We start from the raw sequence: 18,654 nt of genomic DNA, 5'->3' as shown, positions 1-18,654 counted from the left end.
CAAATATCTCCATTTCATTTCTTTTTATGGCTGAGTAATATTCCATTGTATATATGTGCCACATCTTCTTTATCCATTCATCTGTCGATGGACATTTAGGTTGCTTCCATGTCCTGGCTATTGTAAATAGAGCTGCAATGAACATTTTGGTACATGACTCTTTTTGACCTATGGTTTTCTCAGGGTATATGCCCAGGAGTGGGATTGCTGGGTCGTATGGTAGTTCTATTTGTAGTTTTTTAAGGAACCTCCATACTGTTCTCCGTAGTGGCTGTATCAATTTACATTCCCACCAACAGTGCAAGAGTGTTCCCTTTCCTCCACACCCTCTCCAGCATTTATTGTTTCTAGATTTTTTGATGATGGCCATTCTGACCGGTGTGAGATGATATCTCATTGTAGTTTTGATTTGCATTTCTCTAATGATTAATGATGTTGAGCATTCTTTCATGTGTCTGTAGGCCATCTGTATATCTTCTTTGGAGAAATGTCTATTTAGGTCTTCTGCCCATTTTTGGATTGGGTTGTTTGTTTTTTTGTTATTGAGCTGCATGAGCTGCTTGTAAATCTTGGAGATTAATCCTTTGTCAGTTGCTTCATTTGCAAATATTTTCTCCCATTCTGAGGGTTGTCTTTTGGTCTTGTTTATGGTTTCCTTTGCTGTGCAAAAGCTTTTAAGTTTCATTAGGTCCCATTTGTTTATTTGTGTTCTTATTTCCATTTCTCTGGGAGCTGGGTCAAAAAGAATCTTGCTGTGATGTATGTCATAGAGTGTTCTGCCTATGTTTTCCTCTAAGAGTTTGATAGTGTCTGGCCTTACACTTAGGTCTTTAATCCATTTTGAGTTTATTTTTGTGCATGGTGTCAGGGAGTGTTCTAATTTCATACTTTTACATGTACCTGTCCAATTTTCCCAGCACCACTTATTGAAGAGGCTGTCTTTTCTCCACTGTATATGCTTGCCTCCTTTATCAAAGATAAGGTGACCATATGTGTGTGGGTTTATCTCTGGGCTTTCTATCCTGTTCCATTGATCTATATTTCTGTTTTTGTGCCAGTACCAAACTGTCTTGATTCCTGTAGCTTTGTAATATAGTCTGAAGTCAGGGAGCCTGATTCCTCCAGCTCCATTTTTCGTTCTCAAGATTGCTTTGGCTATTCGGGGTCTTTTGTGTCTCCATAGAAATTGTGAAATTTTTGGTTCTAGTTCTGTGAAAAATGCCAGTGGTAGTTTGATAGGGATTGCATTGAATCTGTAGATTTCTTTGGGTAGTAGAGTCATTTTCACAATGTTGATTCTTCCAATCCAGGAACATGGTATATCTCTCCATCTATTTGTATCATCTTTAATTTCTTTCATCAGTGTCTTATAATTTTCTGCATACAGGTCTTTTGTCTCCTTAGGTAGGTTTATTCCTAGATATTTTATTCTTTTTGCTGCAATGGTAAACGGGAGTGTTTTCTTAATTTCACTTTCAGATTTTTCGTCATTAGTGTATAGAAATGCAAGAGATTTCTGTGCATTAATTTTGTATCCTGCTACTTTACCAAATTCATTGATTAGCTCTAGGAGTTTTCTGGTAGCATCTTTAGGATTCTCTATGTATAGTATCATGTCATCTGCAAATAGTGACAGCTTTACTTCTTCTTTTCTGATTTGGATTCCTTTTATTTCTTTGTCTTCTCTGATTGCTGTGGCTAACACTTCCAAAACTATGTTGAATAATAGTGGTGAGAGTGGGCAACCTTGTCTTGTTCCTGATCTTAGTGGAAATGGTTTCAGTTTTTCACCATTGAGGACAATGTTGGCTGTGGGTTTGTCATATATGGCCTTTATTATGTTGAGGAAGGTTCCCTCTATGCCTACTTTCTGCAGGGCTTTTATCATAAATGGGTGTTGAATTTTGTCGAAAGCTTTCTCTGCATCTATTGAGATGATCATATGGTTTTTCTCCTTCAGTTTGTTAATATGGTGTATCACATTGATTGATTTGCGTATGTTGAAGAATCCTTGCATTCCTGGGATAAACCCCACTTGATCATGGTGTATGATCCTTTTAATGTGCTGTTGGATTCTGTTTGCTAGTATTTTGTTGAGGATTTTTGCATCTATGTTCATCAGTGATATTGGCCTGTAGTTTTCTTTCTTTGTGACATCTTTGTCTGGTTTTGGTATCAGGGTGATGGTGGCCTCGTAGAATGAGTTGGGGAGTGTTCCTCCCTCTGCAATATTTTGGAAGAGTTTGAGAAGGATAGGTGTTAGCTCTTCTCTAAATGTTTGATAGAATTCGCCTGTGAAGCCATCTGGTCCTGGGCTTTTGTTTGTTGGAAGGTTTTTAATCACAGTTTCAATTTCAGTGCTTGTGATTGGTCTGTTCATATTTTCTATTTCTTCCTGGTTCAGTCTCGGCAGTTTGTGCATTTCTAAGAATCTGTCCATTTCTTCCAGGTTGTCCATTTTATTGGCATAGAGTTGCTTGTAGTAATCTCTCATGATCGTTTGTATCTCTGCAGTGTCAGTGGTTACTTCTCCTTTTTCATTTCTAATTCTATTGATTTGAGTCTTCTCCCTTTTTCTCTTGATGAGTCTGGCTAATGGTTTATCAATTTTGTTTATCTTCTCGAAGAACCAGCTTTTAGTTTCATTGATTTTTGCTATTGTTTCCTTCATTTCTTTTTCATTTATTTCTGACCTAATCTTTATGATTTCTTTCCTTCTGCTGGCTTTGGGGTTTTTTTGTTCTTCTTTCTCTAATTGCTTTAGGTGCAAGGTTAGGTTGTTTATTCGAGATGTTTCCTGTTTCTTGAGGTAGGCTTGTATTGCTATAAACTTCCCTCTTAGCACTGCTTTTGCTGCGTCCCATAGGTTTTGGGTCGTCGTGTCTCCATTGTCATTTGTTTCTAGGTATTTTTTGATTTCCCCTTTGATTTCTTCAGTGATCACTTCGTTATTAAGTAGTGTATTGTGTAGCCTCCATGTGTTTGTATTATTTACAGATCTTTTCCTGTAATTGATATCTAGTCTCATAGCGTTGTGGTCGGAAAAGATACTTGATACGATTTCAATTTTCTTAAATTTACCAAGGCTTGATTTGTGACCCAAGATATGATCTATCCTGGAGAATGTTCCATGAGCACTTGAGAAAAATGTGTATTCTGTTGTTTTTGGGTGGAATGTCCTATAAATATCAATTAAGTCCATCTTGTTTAATGTATCATTTAAAGCTTGTGTTTCCTTATTTATTTTCATTTTGGATGATCTGTCCATTGGTGAAAGTGGGGTGTTAAAGTCCCCTACTATGATTGTGTTGCTGTCGATTTCCCCTTTTATGGCTGTTAGTATTTGCCTTCTGTATTGAGGTGCTCCTATGTTGGGTGCATAAATATTTACAATTGTTATACCTTCCTCTTGGATCGATCCCTTGATCATTATATAGTGTCCTTCTTTGTCTCTTGTAATAGTCTTTATTTTAAAGTCTATTTTGTCTGATATGAGAATTGCTACTCCAGCTTTCTTTTGATTTCCATTTGCATGGAATATCTTTTTCCATCCCCTCACTTTCAGTCTGTATGTGTCTCTAGGTCTGAAGTGGGTCTCTTGTAGACAGCATATATATGGGTCTTGTTTTTGTATCCATTCAGCCAGCCTGTGTCTTTTGGTGGGAGCATTTAATCCATTTACATTCAAGGTAATTATCGATATGTATGTTCCTAGTCCCATTTTCGTAACTGTTTTGGGTTTGTTATTGTAGGTGTTATCCTTCTCTTGTGTTTCTTGCCTAGAGAAGTTCCTTTAGCATTTGTTGTAAAGCTGGTTTGGTGGTGCTGAACTCTCTCAGCTTTTGCTTGTCTGTAAAGGTTTTCATTTCTCCATCACATCTGAATGAGATCCCTGCTGGGTAGAGTAATCTTGGTTGTAGGTTTTTCTCCTTCATCACTTTAAGTATATCCTGCCACTCCCTTCTGGCTTGCAGAGTTTCTGCTGAAAGATCAGATGTTAACCTTATGGGGATTCCCTTGTGTGTTATTTGTTGTTTTTCCCTTGCTGCTTTTAATATGTTTTCCTTATATTTAATTTTTGACAGTTTGATTAATATGTGTCTTGGCGTGTTTCTCCTTGGGTTTATCCTGTATGGGACTCTCTGTGCTTCCAGGACTTGATTAACTATTTCCTTTCCCATATTAGGGAAGTTTTCAACTATAATCTCTTCAAATATTTTCTCAGTCCCTTTCTTTTTCTCTTCTTCTTCTGGGACCCCTATAATTCGAATGTTGGTGCGTTTAATGTTGTCCCAGAGGTCTCTGAGACTTTCCTCAGTTCTTTTCATTCTTTTTTCTTTATCCTGCTCTGCAGTAGTTATTTCCACCATTTTATCTTCCAGGTCACTTATCCGTTCTTCTGCCTCAGTTATTCTGCTATTGATCCCATCTAGAGTATTTTTAATTTCATTTATTGTGTTTTTCATCGTTGCTTGGTTCCTCTTTAGTTCTTCTACGTCCTTGTTAAATGTTTCTTGCATTTTGTCTATACTATTTCCCAGATTTTGGATCATCCTTACTATCATTATTCTGAATTCTTTTTCAGGTAGACTACCTATTTCCTCTTCATTTGTTAAGTCTGGTGTGTTTTGACCCTGCTCCTTCATCTGCTGTGTGTTTTTCTGTCGTCTCATTTTGCTTATCTTACTGTGTTTGGGGTCTCCTTTTCACAGGCTGCAGGTTCGTAGTTCCCGTTGTTTTTGGTATCTGTCCCCAGTGGCTAAGGTTGGTTCAGTGGGTTGTGTAGGCTTCCTGGTGGGGGGGACTAGTGCCTGAGTTCTGGTGGATGAGGCTGGATCTTGTCTTTCTGGTGGGCACGTCCACGTCTGGTGGTGTATTTTGGGGTGTCTGAGGCCTTATTATGATTTTAGGCAGCCTCTCTGCTAATGGATGGGGCTGTGTTCCTGTCTTGCTAGTTGTTTGGCATAGGGTGTTCAGCACTGTAGCTTGCTGGTCATTGAGTGATGCTGGGTCTTGATGTTGAGATGGAGATCTCTGAGAGATTTTTGCCGTTTGGTATTACGTGGAGCTGGGAGGTCTCTTGTGGACCAGTGTCCTGAAGTTGGCTCTCCCACCTCAGAGGTACAGCCCTGATGCCTGGCTGGAGCACCAAGAGCCTTTCGTCCACACGGCTCAGAGTAAAAGGGAGAAAAAATAGAAAGAAAGAAAGAAAGAAAGAAAGAAAGAGGCTATAATATAGTGAAGTAAAAGAAAGCTATTATAAAGCAAAGCTATACAGACAAAATCTCACCCAGAAGCATATACATATACACTCACAAAAAAAGGAAAAGGGGAAAAATTAATATATCCTGCTCCCAAAGTCCACCTCCTGAATTTGGGATGATTCGTTGTCTATTCAGGTATTCAACAGATGCAGGCACATCAAGTTGTTTGTGGAGTTTTAATCCGCTGCTTCTGAGGCTGCTGGGAGAGATTTCCCCTTCTCTTCTCTGTTCGCACAGCTCCTGGGGATCAGCTTTGGATTTGGACCCGCCTCTGCGTGTAGGTCGCCTGAGGGCGTCTGTTCCCCGCCCAGACAGGACGGGGTTAAAGGAGCAGCTGCTTCGGGGGCTCTGGCTCACCCAGGCCGCGGGGAGGGAGGGGTACAGAGGAGGCGGGGCGAGCCTGCGGCGGCAGAGGCCGGCGTGACGTGGCACCAGCCTGAGGCGCGCCGTGCGTTCCCCCCGGCGAAGTTGTCCCTGGATCACGGGACCCTGGCAGTGGTGGGCTGCACAGGCTCCTGGGAGGGGCGGTGTGGAGAGTGACCTGTGCTCGCACACAGGATTTTTGGAGGCGGCAGCAGCAGCCCCAGCGTCTCACGCCCGTCTCTGGGGTCCGCGCTGATAGCCGCGGCTCGCGCCAATCTCTGGAGTTCGTTTAGGCGGCGCTCTGAATTCCCTCTCCTTGCGCGCCGCGAAACAAAGAGGCAAGAAAAAGTCTCTTGCCTCTTCGGCAGCTGCAGACTTTTTCCCGGTCTCCCTCCCAGCCAGCTGTGGTGCGCTAACCCCTTCAGGCTGTGTTCACGCCGCCAACCCCAGTCCTCTCCCTGCGATCCGACCGAAGCCCGAGCCTCAACTCCCAGCCCCGCCCGCCCCGGCGGGTGAGCCGACAAGCCTCTCGGGCTGCTGAGTGCTGGTCGGCACTGATCCTCCGTGCGGGAATCTCTCCGCTTTGCCCTCTGCACCCCTGTGGCTGCGCTCTCCTCCGTGGCTCCGAAGCTTCCCCCCTCTGCCACCCGCAGTCTCTGCCCGCGAAGGGGCTTCCTAGTGCGTGGAAATCTTTCCTCCTTCACAGCTCCCTCCCACTGGTGCAGGTGCCGTCCCTATTCTTTTGTCTCTGTTATTTCTTTTTTCTTTTGCCCTACCCAAGTACGGGGGGAGTTTCTTGCCTTTTGGGAGGTCTGACGTTTTCTGCCAGCATTCAGTGGGTGTTCTGTAGGAGCAGTTCCACGTGTAGATGTATTTCTACTGTATCTGTGGGAAGGAAGGTGATCTCCGCGTCTTACTCTTCCGCCATCTTCTCTTCTCCCCCCTCAGGGATACTTTTAACAACAGAAGTGCCAAACTACAAAGAAGTGGAACCCACAAACATCGTTGAAGAAATTAAAGATGACCTAAATAAATGGAAAAACACCCCAGTTCATGGATTAGAAGATTTTATATCGTTATGACAGCAGTACTCCCTAAATTTTTCTACAGTTTCAATGCAATCCCTACCCAAGATTCAAGTTGTCTTTTTTTTTTTCTTTTTGGCAGAAATTATTGACAAGCTGATCTGAATATTCCTATGACCTAAGAATAGATAAAACAATCTTGAAAAAGAAAAAACAAAGTTGGAGGAGTCACACTAATTAGACAGTGTGGTAGTGGCATAAAGAGTGACATATAGATCAATAAAATAGGGTTTATAGTCTAGAATAAACCCTTACATTTATAATCAATCGCTTTTTTTTTTCATTTTTTAAGTTTATTTTTATTTTTCTGATTTTTTTTTTTCTTATGATCAATTGATTTTTGCCAAGGGTGCCCAGACAATTCAATGGAAGAAAGAATAGTCTTTGCAACAAATGGTACTACGACACTGGCTATCCACAGGCAAAAGAATAAAACTGTACTACCTCAATGCCACATAACAAAAGTTAACTAAAAAATGATCATAGAACTAAAAGTAAGAACTACAATTATAAAACTTTTAGAAGAAAATAAAGAGTAAATATTTTGTAACCTTGGGTTAGACAATAGTTTTAGATATGACATGAAAAGCACAAGTGACAAAAGAAGAAACAGACAAATTGTACTTTGTCAAAATTAAAACTTTTGTACCACAAGTAAAGTCATCAAGAAAGTGAAAAGGATGGCACAGAATGAAAGAACATGTTTGCAAAACATATCCTAATAAGGGACTTGTATTCAGAATAGACAAAGAAACAGAACTCAGTAATAAAATGACAAATAAGCCAATTTTAAAATGGGCAAAGGATTGGAATAGACATTTCTCTAAAGGTAAACAAATGGCCAATAAGCATATGAAAAGATGCTCAACATCTTAGTCATTAGCGAAATGCAAATTAAAATCATTAAAAAGTGAGATACCTCTTCACACCCATTAAGATAGTTATTATCAAAAGACAGACAACAAGTGTTGATGAGGATGTAGACAAACTGAAATATGATCCAGGTGGGAATATAAAATGGTGCAGCCACTTTGGAAAACACTTTGGCAGTTACTCAGAAGCTTAAACAGAGTTACCATATGATCCAGCAATTCTACGCCTAGGTATATACGTAAGAAAATTGAAGGAACATGTCCACACAAAAACCTGTGCATTAATGTTTACAGCAGCATTTTTCATAATGGCCAAAAAAGCAGAAACAATCCACATGTCCAACAACTCATGAATAAACATGTTGTATATGTATTTGAAATACTGTTTGTTACTGTTCATAACAAACAACAAGTACTGATTCCTGCTACAAAATGGATGAACCTTGAAAATATTAAGTAAAAGAAGCCAGACACAAAAGGCCACATATTGCATGATTTGCTTATAGAAAATGTGCCCAATGGGCAAATCCATAGATACAGAAAGTAGATTAATGGTTGAAGGCTAGGAAATGACTGTGAAGGGGCACAGGGTTTCTTTTTGGTATGACAAAAAGTTCTGGAATTAGTGGTGACAGTTGTATAACCTCCTCTGAATATATTAAAAACCACTGAATTGTATACTTTACAAGAATGAATTGTAAGGTATGTAAATTTTATTTTTAAAAAATCAATAGAGATTGACCAACGCTGAGACATACCCTGGGAAAGTAAGAAAACTTAAATTTTAAAAACCCAACAACAATCCAGGATCCAATAGGGAAAAAATATTAGGGTTGCCTCTGGCACAGAAATATTAATTGTATGTGCCCAGAAAGGGGGAGCAAATCTGACTGAGTTTTGAATTAAAGATTATTATTCAAAAGTTTTATACCCAAACAAGTTGTTATTCCTATACAAAGGTTACAGAATGATAATCTCAAATTTATAAGAACTGAAGAGATGCTCACTCCTGAACAACTGTTGAAAAATCTAGCTAAATAATAAAATTATTTAAATTAATAAACTCACAAACAGTTACACTGAAAAGACTGATGATATTGACCCCCTTTAAAAAACACATAAAATGGTGATTTTGCTTATAACATGGAAGAAAAATGCTATACTTCTTAAAAATAAAGCTAATCAATACAGTAGTAATACTACCATAATGAACTGAGACAACATTCACAAAATTAACGAATATTGTTATGTTGGGGGAAGTGTGTGTAGGTGGAGAGTGGGGAGAAGTAGGGCAAGTGCAACCAGTTTCTTAATTTTTTATATAATGGAGTCAATAGATACTATTTCATATCTGAGTGGTACATTGAGACAGTGGCTTAAGCATATTTGTTAATTACATGGCTGCTAAGTTAGCAAAAAAAAACAACTCAAAGAAAATCATATAGCAATAAAAAAAATGGAAAACAATAAGAAATCATTAAAAATGATAAGAAACCCTGAAGAACCAAAACAACTTTGAAAGAGAACAACAAAGTTGGAGGATTCACACTTCCTGATTTCAAAACAGTAATACAATAACACTGTGGTACTGGCATAAAGATAAATAGATCAATGGACTAGAATAGAGAGCCCAGAAATAAACCTTTGTGCCACATGGTCAAATGATCTCTGACCCTTGACAAGGGGCCAAGACCATTCAACAGGAAAAGAGCAGTCTCCTTAACAAATGGTGCTGGGAAAACTGGATATGCACATGCTCTTAAAAAGAATGAAATGGGGAAAAAAAAAAAAGAATGAAGTTGGAGCCTTATCTTACATCGTATACAAAAATTACCTCAAAATGGATTAAAGACCTAAAACCATAACATTCTTGGAAGAACACACAGGGGAAAAGCTTCATGGCATTGGACTTGGTAATGACTTCTTAGATATGACACCAAAAGCACAGGCAGCAAAAGTAAAACTCGACAATTGGGACTACATCAATATTAAAAATTTCTGGGCATCAAAGGACACAATCAACAAAGGTGAGAAGGCAACCCACTGATTGGGAGAAAAATTTATAAATCATATATCTGATAAGAGGTTAATACTCAGAATATGTAAAGAACTACTACAACTCAATGACCAAAAAATAACGCGATTCAAGAATGGGCAAAGTACTTGAATAGACATTTCTCCAAAGATGATATACAAATGGCCAAGAAGTATATAAAAAGATGCTCAATATAATCATGAAAGAAATGCAAGTCAAAAACATATCACTTCATACACACTAGGATGCCACTATAAAAAAAAAAACAGAAAATAACAAGTGTTGACAAAGATGTGGAAAAAGTGGAACCATTGTGTGCTGTTGGTGGGACTGTAAAATGGGCAGCTGCTGTGGAAAACAGTAGGGTGGTTCCTCAAATAATTAAAAATAGAACTACCATATAATCCAGCCATTCCACTTCTGGATATGTAACCCCCAAAATTGAAAGTAGGATCTTGAATGGATATTTGTACACTCATGTTCATAGCAGCATTATTCACAATGGTCTAAAGGTGGAAGCAACACAAGTATCTATTAACGGATGGATGAATGAATGAACAAACAAAATGTGGTATATACATACAACGCAGTATCATTCAGTCTTAAAAAAAAGACAATCCTGTCAGATAGTACAACACTGATGATCCTTGAGGACATTATGCTAAGTGAAGTAAACTTGTTACTTAAGGACAAATACTGTATTCCAATTACGTGAGGTACCTAGAGTAGTCAAATTCTTAGAATGGTGGTTGCCAGGGGCTTGAGCATAAGGTGGAATGGGGAGTTGCTATTTGAGTCAATGTAGAAATTCAGTTTTGCAAGATGAAAAGAGTTCTAGAGATGGGTGACGGTGATGTCTGCACAACAATATGAATGTATTTAATACCATTAAACTACACCATGCACAAAAACAAATTCAAAATGGATTAAAGACTTAAATGTAAGAACTGAAACCACAACCAAAAAAAGAGACAAAACTTCTTGAAGAAAACACAGGCACTAAGCTCTTTGACACTGATCTTAATAATTTTTTTTTGCATATGTCTCCTCAGGCAAGGGAAACAAAACCAAAAATAAACAAATGGGACTACATCAAACTAAAGAGCTTTTCCACAGTGAAGGGAACTATCATCTACTGAATGGGAGAAGATATCTGCAAGCAATCTATCTGATAAGGGGTTAATACCCAGAATATACAAAGAACTCATACAACTCAACATCAAAAACCCAAACAACCTGATTTTTAAAAATGGGCAAAGGATCTGAATAGACATTTTTGCAAAGAAGACATACAGATGGCCAAGAGGCACATGAAAAGATGCTCAACATCATTAATCATCAGGGAAATGAAAATCAAAACCACAATGAAATATCACCTCCCACTTGTCAGAATGGCTATTAGCAAAATACAACAAGTACTGGCAAGGATGAAGAGAAAAGGGAACACTCGTGCACTGTTGGTGGGAATGTAAATTGGTGCAGCCACTATGGAAAACAGTTTGGAGGCTCCTCACAAAATTAAAAACAGAACTATCACATGATCCAACAATTAACATATGGGTATTTTTCTGAAGAAAACAAAAACACTCATTCGAAAAGGTATATACACCCCTATGGTCACTGCAGCATTATTTACAATAGCCAAGATATGGAAGCAACCTAAATGCCCATGGATAAAGAAAATGTGGTGTATATATTTATGAAATGGAATATTGCTCAGCCATAAAAAGAATGAAATCTTGCCATTTGCAACAACATGGATGGACCTAGAGGGTATTATGCTAAGTGAAATCTAAAAACCAAAACAAACAAACATAACAAAACAGAAACAGAGTTATAGATAGAAAACAAACAGGTGGTTGTCAGAGGGGAGGTGGTGAAGGGAGGAAAGAAATAAGTGAGGGAGATTAAGAAGTCCAAACTTCCATTTGTAAAACAAATGAGTCTCGGGTATTAAGTGTACAGTGTGGGGAATACAGTCAATAACTATGTAATATCTTTGCATAGTGGCATATCGTAACTAGACTTACCGTGGTGTTTGAAATGTATAGAAATATCAAATCACTATTTTGTGCACAGGAACTAACAGAATGTTGTAGATTAATTATACTTCAGAAACAAGATAACAAACTCATAGAAAGAGATCAGATTTGTGGTTAACAGAGGCAACGGGTGGGGGGAGGGAGTGGGAATTGGTTGAGGGCAGTCAAACTTCCAGTTATAAGGTAAACAACTCTTAAGGATGTAATGTACAACATGATAAATAAAACTAACACTGCTGTATATTATAGATGAAAGTGGTTAAGAGAGTAAATCCTAAGAGTTCTCATCACAAGGAAAATATTTTTTTCTATGTCTTTAATTTGGTATCTGTATGAGATGATAGATGTTCACTAAACTTACTGTGATAATCATTTCATGATGTATGTAAGTCAAATCATTATGCTGTACTCAAACAAACAGTGCTGTATGTCAATTAAATCGATAAAACTGGAAGAAAAATAAATAAACTAGAATTACAAAGAAAAAATGGTTAAGATGATAAATTTTGTTATGCATATATTACCACAATTAAAAATAATAAAGAAAAAGAAAGAAAACACGAGAATCAAATACTTAGGAATGAATTTAGACAAGAAGGTATAACACTTGTACATTGGCAACTACAAGACCTTACTGGAAGAAATTAAAGACCTAAATAAATTGAAAAACATCCTGTGTTCATCGGCTGGAAGACAATGTTGTTAAGATGGCAATAAACCCCAAAGCAAGCTACATATTAAATGCAATTAACATAAGATTCCCAACAACCTTTTCAGCAGAAATGAAAAAAAGCTGATCCTAAAATTCATATGGAGACACAAGGGCCCTGATTGGCCAAAACAGTCTTTAAAAAGAACAAAGTTGGAAGACTCATACTTCTCAATTTTAAAACTTACAACAAAGCTCCAGTAACCAGATCAGTGCAGTAATGGCATACAGATCGGCATATAGATCAATGGAACAGAACTGAGAGCCTAGAAATAAACCCTCACATCTATGGTCAACTGATTTTTGACAAGGGTGCCAAGACCATTCAATGGAGAAAGAACAGTCTCAACAGCTGATTTTGGGACAATTCCATGTGGAAAGAATGTTTGACCCCTACCTCATACCATATAAATAAATTAACTCAATATACATCCAAGATGCAAATGAAAGAACTAAAAGTATAAAATTCTTGAAAGAAAATATACGGACAAATCTTCATGACTTTGGATTTGGCAATGGTTTCTTAAATATGACACCAAAAGCACAGGCAACAAAAGAAAAAATAGGTACACTGGGGCTTCACTGAAAGTAAACTGCTGTGCTTCACAAAACAGTAGTAAGTGAGTGAAAACACAACCCAGAGAGTGGAAGCAAATATTTGCAAATTACACATCTGATAAGATTCCACAATCCAGAATATATGAAGAACTCTTACAACTCAAAAACAAAAAGGCCAAACAACTTAATTAAAAAGTGGGCAGGGACTTCCCTGGTGGCTCAGTGGTTAAGAATCCACCTGACAACGCAGGGTTCATGCCCTGGTCCAGGAAGATCCCACATGCCACGGAGCAACTAAGCCCAGGCGCCACACTACTGAGCCTGCACTCTAGAGCCCACGAGCCACAAGTACTGAGCCAGCAAGCCACAACTACTGAAGCCCACGCACCTAGGGCCCGTGCTTTGCAACGAGAGACGCCACCGCAATGAGAAGCCCACACGCCACAACGAAGAGTAGCCCCCGCTCGCCACAACTAGAGAAAGCCTATGCACAGCAACGAAGACCAAATGCAGCCAAAAATTAATTAATTAATTAATTAATTAAATTTTTAAAATGGCCAACAAGCACATAAAAAGATACTTAACATCATTAGTCATTATGCAAAGGGAAAGGCAAAACAAACCACAATCAAAATGACAATGAGTGTGAGATACCACTTTGTACCTACTGGGATGGCAAAAAAAAAAAAAAAAAAGTAAACAAAGAGTGTTGGTGAATGTGGAGAAATTGGAACCCTTAGAAATTGCTGCTGGGAATGTAAAATGGTGTGGCCACTGTGAAAAACAGTTTGATGGTTCCTAAATAAGCTTAAAATAAAACTACCAAATGACCCAGCATTTTCAACTCTTACATGTATACCCAAAAGAACTGTATGTAGCTGTTCAAATAAAAACTTGTACACAAATGTGCATATCAGGTCTATTCACAATAGCCAAAAGGTAGAAACAACCTAAATGTTCATGAATGGATGAACACATAGACAAAATGTGTCTAAACATATAATGAAATATTATTCAGCCATAAAAAGCAATGAAGTACTGACAGATGCTGGGACATGGATAAATCTCAGAAAGATTATTCTAGAGTCAAAGAAGACTGACACAAAGGCCACATATGATATGATTCCAATTAAATGAAATAACCAGAATAGGCAAGGTCACAGAGGCAAAAAGTAGATTAGTGATTGACAGGGGCTGGTAGGAAGGGGGAATAGAGAGTAACTGCTTAATGGGTATGAGGTTTCCACTAGGGTGATGAAAAAGCTCTGGAACTAGATAGTGGTGATAGTTGTAAGACACTGTGAATATACTCAGCGCCACTGAACTGCATACTTTAAAATGATAAAACTGTAAACTTTGTTACGTATATGTATTCTAGTACACACACCAAAAACCCCTCTATCTGCATCCTTTCCCCCTACCTCCTCTATGGAACAAAAAGCCTCAATCTGTGTCTGTCCCAATTTTTGGCTTACTTTAAAAAAGAGTCTGATTGTACTATTTATATGTGTAATTACTGTCATTTAATACCTACCAAAAACTCAATTGAGAAATAATATTTATGGTTAAATGTCTGAATGTTTTGTGCCTTCTTTCAGCTAAACTAGTGGTCTCCAAATTGTTTTGATCATGGGGTCCCACTGATAAAATATTTTTGAGTACAAACTACTAAAGTAGATACTTATTTATAAATTATATATTATTGCTGTACTCATGCCCTGTAAAACATATACAAAAATATAAATTTTAAAAGGTTCATACTCCAATGAACCATTTTGCAAGTATCCCTATTTGGAGAGCACCTCTCCAAATCAATTTTATCTTGGGTTAAAGTAATGGTCTGCATTTACTGACCCCTTGAAATCTGCCTTTATGGAATTCCCTAAACTAAGGCCCTATTAGCCTTACATGATTGTTGTTACTGAGAATGTACTGTAAGGACGCCGTTGAGGATTTTGTTACACCACAACGCCTTCTTTATGAGGACAGACGAGAGAAATTTAAGAAGTCTCAGTACCAGAAATATCTGTAATGCTTTTGAAAATTTCGCTTGCTTTTATATTCGAGTTATGTAAGTGATCACAAAATTCTAGCAACACTAATTGCTAGAAAACATAAAGCAAAATTTGTGGCTCATTTTTAGCAACCACATCCACAAGGTATCAACTTGCCTTCCCGTCACTCTTAATTCTTCATGTATTTATTTTTCAAATCATGTTGTAGCTCACCCCTCCCTGGCTTCAGTCTAATTTTCCATCATTCCAATTCTTCATTTACTTAAAAAACAATCATATCATATTACTTATATATGTATGTGTGTGTGTGTGTGTGTGTGCGCGCGCTTAAAAGCACCTCAAAATTTCTTAAAAGACAGGAAGGAATGAATAAACAAAAACCAACAGGCAAAAAAACCAGGCAATATTGTTCAGAATGGAGGTCATTCTAAACTTGAAGCTCCCCTGTACCAAAGGTATAGACTTTGCAGATTTTGAAGCATTTAGCAGCAAAGCCTTTCATCCAAAGGGTAATTCGTAAATGAGTGTTGATGAAAAGCATGACGACTCAAACAGCACTGTACTACACTTTCTCACTCTTTTCCAGCTGGTAAGAAATGTTATAGTGAGGAAAGGGCAATTGGCTATTTTTCACCTGTGTGCAAAGCTTAACTAAAAAGTCCATGAAAAATGCAGTCACATTGCCAGATGGAATTTGTAGCCATGTACCTGGATGTGTTTCCTTCTGGTGTGCTCTGAAGTAATTTGGGGGTAACCTGTATTCAATGGTTTCTTGTTTTTCTCGCTCCGCTTCTCAAGGTATCTCCTCTGATGGTCGGTGATGCTGCTGTCTAGTTTAATTCGCCTGGGTGACAAACAAACTCTTTCATGGCCAAAAGCATGGCTCAGTCAGTCGGGCAGTATCAATGGTGGAAATAGAGCTGCCCCTCTCATGCAGAGTCACTTCCTTATCTGTTTGGGTCAATATATCTGATTCCACAGAAGTGGTGGTGGAAAGGATGTTGGCGGCAGTATCTGTGAGCAGCTCACTCTCCTCTGAGTGTCTAGAATCTGAAGAAGTGTTATTTATATAATGAAAACCTGGCTGTTTTCTCAGAATATATTTATCAAATTTAATCTGTTCAATTGTAATCTGATTGGCCCTCCCAGCTTGATGAGTAGAAAGAACCTTGTTTTTTTTTTAAGATCGCCTGTGTTTTTACGGCATTTCTCCAGGCTTTTATACCGTTTGTTTTTCTGAAGCTTGTTGTTCTGCTGTTGCTGTCTACCACTCCATTCCTTAACATCTTGTTCCCCCTTGCTATCATCCTGTGTACTTTCTGAGGGCTGGAGAGAATGTGTGATGGGACGCTGAAGAAGTTTAGCCAAACGATCAAGTCGCTCCACCAAGGAAAGTTCCTTCTTGGCACTGAACTCAGGAGGTTTCTGTTGCCTCTGTCGCTCCTGATACCTGTTCCAGAGTTCATTTAAACTCACAGTGTGCTGAGTTGTTAACTCTGGGGTGGCCTTATGATCCCTTTTTAGGTCATTAACTTGTTTGTCATATTTTGGAAAATCTCTAGCCTGACTTTTAGTAGTATGCTGTACTTCTTTGTTTTCCAAGCTTACATTGATACTGAGGCTCTCTATTCTGGTATAATCTGACTTTGTCTTTGCCACATTTTGATAAGAGGAAGGAAGACAAGTGTGTTCTCTTTGTTTGTCTGGATGATGCTGAAAGGAATCTTTCCAAGAATGCCTCATGAAAACTCTTCTTCCTAAGGATTCATGGCAAAAATCTTGATCACTTGGTAGGTGCACTGGATGATGAAAGTAAAACTTAGCTGACCTGAAGACAGAATGGGTGGTATTTTCAAATTCTGAATGACATCTGGACTCTGAAAAGGTGAAAAAAAAAAAAAAAAAGATTTTGAAGGACTTTCAAAATATTTGCATTCCCTTTAGAAATAGTATTCACATTTAATTCTTTAGATACAAAACAAAGACTGAAGGAAAGAATGGTCTATATAAAGATTCAGAAAATTCACTGCCTGGACAAAGGATTCATGCCTTGTGCCTAGTGGCTAGATTGGCATGGTAATAGTTTAAGAGACTCAGGATCAAAAGACCCAGATTCTGGGCTGGATTCTGCCACAGACTGGCTGTATGACCTTGAGGAGGGCATTTAGGTTCTTGGGATTGTAACAGCAGCTGCTATGTATTACTGCTTGCTATGTGTGGGCTATTATGATATATGCTCTATATCTGTTTTTTCCCCTCTTATCAAACTGAGAGAGAGGTATTATTAATCTCATTTTCAGCTAAGAAACCTGAGACTTTATTTTTATCATCAGTAATTAAATGGATGGAATTTTTAAAACTCCAACTCTTTGTATGTTTTAGAGCCTTGAAAAATTCTTTTTTCTGAACCATCTTCACACCCCCTCCATTTTTTTTATTGTGGTAAAATACACCTACTATAATTTACCATCTTCCATCTTCACATTTTGACAGTCATTCTATATCAAAATAGGCATTTTAAGATGTAGAACATCTTAACAACTATAAACCATAATTGCAAACGTTAATTCAGTGTCCATACACATTTTTAGAGTTCTAAGTCATGGAAGAAACAGACATACATATGAAACACAGTATCACTTGTAACTATGGGATCCATTTTACCTTCTCTATAGATTATTGGTAATCAGAATTTTCACAAAATACTCTGGGAATCCCTAAGACAATTTCCCGAAAATATAGTGGGATACATGGAGTCTGCTTTTATATCTAAAGGATAAAAAGACTCTCAAACCTCCCAATGAACAAAAGTCCAGGACCAGGTGGCTTCACTGCTGAATTCTACCGAATACTTAAGGAAGGATTAATATGAAAGATTCTCAAACTCTTCCAATAAGCAGAACAGGAGAGAACACTTCCAAACTTATTTTATAAGGCCCACATTACCCTGTTATCCAGACGTTACCTAGATACCCAGTGTAGATACACTACAAAAAAATTACAAGCCAATATCCCTGATGAACATAGATGCAAAAAGAAACCAAACAAAACATTAGCACACCAAATTCAATAATATATTAAAAGGATTATACACTATGATCAAGTGGGATTTATTCCAGGAATGCAAGGATGATTCAACATCTTACAAATCAATCAATGTGGTACATGACACTAACCAAATAAAGGACAAAAATCATATAGTCAATAGATGTAGAAAAAGCATTTGAGAAAACTCAAAATCCATTCATGATAAAAACTCTCACCAAAGTAGGTATACAGGAAACATAGCTCACGACCATTTCTGACAAGACCATAGCTAACATACTCAATGTTGAAAAATGGAAAGCATTTCCTCTAAGATCAGGAACAAGACAAGGATATCCACCGGCATCACGTTTATTGAACACAGTATTGGAAGTTCTAGCCAGAGCAATTAGGCAAGAAAAAGAAACAAAAGGCACCCAAATCAGAAGAGAAGCAAAATTGTCACTATGTGAAAATGACATGGTTTTAGATATAGAAAACCCTAAAGACGCCACCAAAAAAACTGTTACAACTAAAACATTCAGTAAAGTTGCAGTATACAAAATTATTTAACAGACAAAGATCTGTTGCATTTCTATACATTAATAATAAACTGCCAGAAAAACAAATTAAAACAATCCTGTTCATAATTGCATCAAAAGAATAAAATACCTAGGAATAAATTTA

General features: G+C 37.9%; 1 protein-coding gene, 1 long non-coding RNA gene and 1 pseudogene across 8 annotated transcripts in view; 2 read left to right on the top strand and 1 right to left on the bottom strand.

Annotated features, from left to right (window-relative positions):
- The window catches only part of LOC309621411 (uncharacterized protein), a 402,030-nt gene that overhangs the window by 160,179 nt on the left and 223,197 nt on the right, over nucleotides 1–18,654 (top strand). The window lies entirely within an intron of this gene.
- Nucleotides 1–18,654, top strand: part of LOC309621412 (mitochondrial import inner membrane translocase subunit Tim8 A pseudogene) — a 65,906-nt pseudogene that overhangs the window by 31,052 nt on the left and 16,200 nt on the right. The gene's annotated exons all lie outside the window — the stretch shown is intronic.
- LOC309621418 overlaps nucleotides 1–18,654 on the bottom strand; it is a 157,858-nt gene that overhangs the window by 124,859 nt on the left and 14,345 nt on the right. Inside the window, exon 2 of the long non-coding RNA XR_014239999.1 lies at nucleotides 13,509–16,820. This is a non-coding gene — a long non-coding RNA (uncharacterized lncRNA). The remainder of the gene's footprint in view (nucleotides 1–13,508; nucleotides 16,821–18,654) is intronic.

This window comes from Balaenoptera borealis (genome assembly GCF_965194805.1).
Source record: "Balaenoptera borealis genome assembly, contig: HAP1_SCAFFOLD_419, whole genome shotgun sequence".
NCBI classification, from domain to species: domain Eukaryota; kingdom Metazoa; phylum Chordata; class Mammalia; order Artiodactyla; family Balaenopteridae; genus Balaenoptera; species Balaenoptera borealis.
Note: the sequence above shows the minus strand (reverse complement) of the source record. Positions and strands in the feature narration are given on the sequence as shown.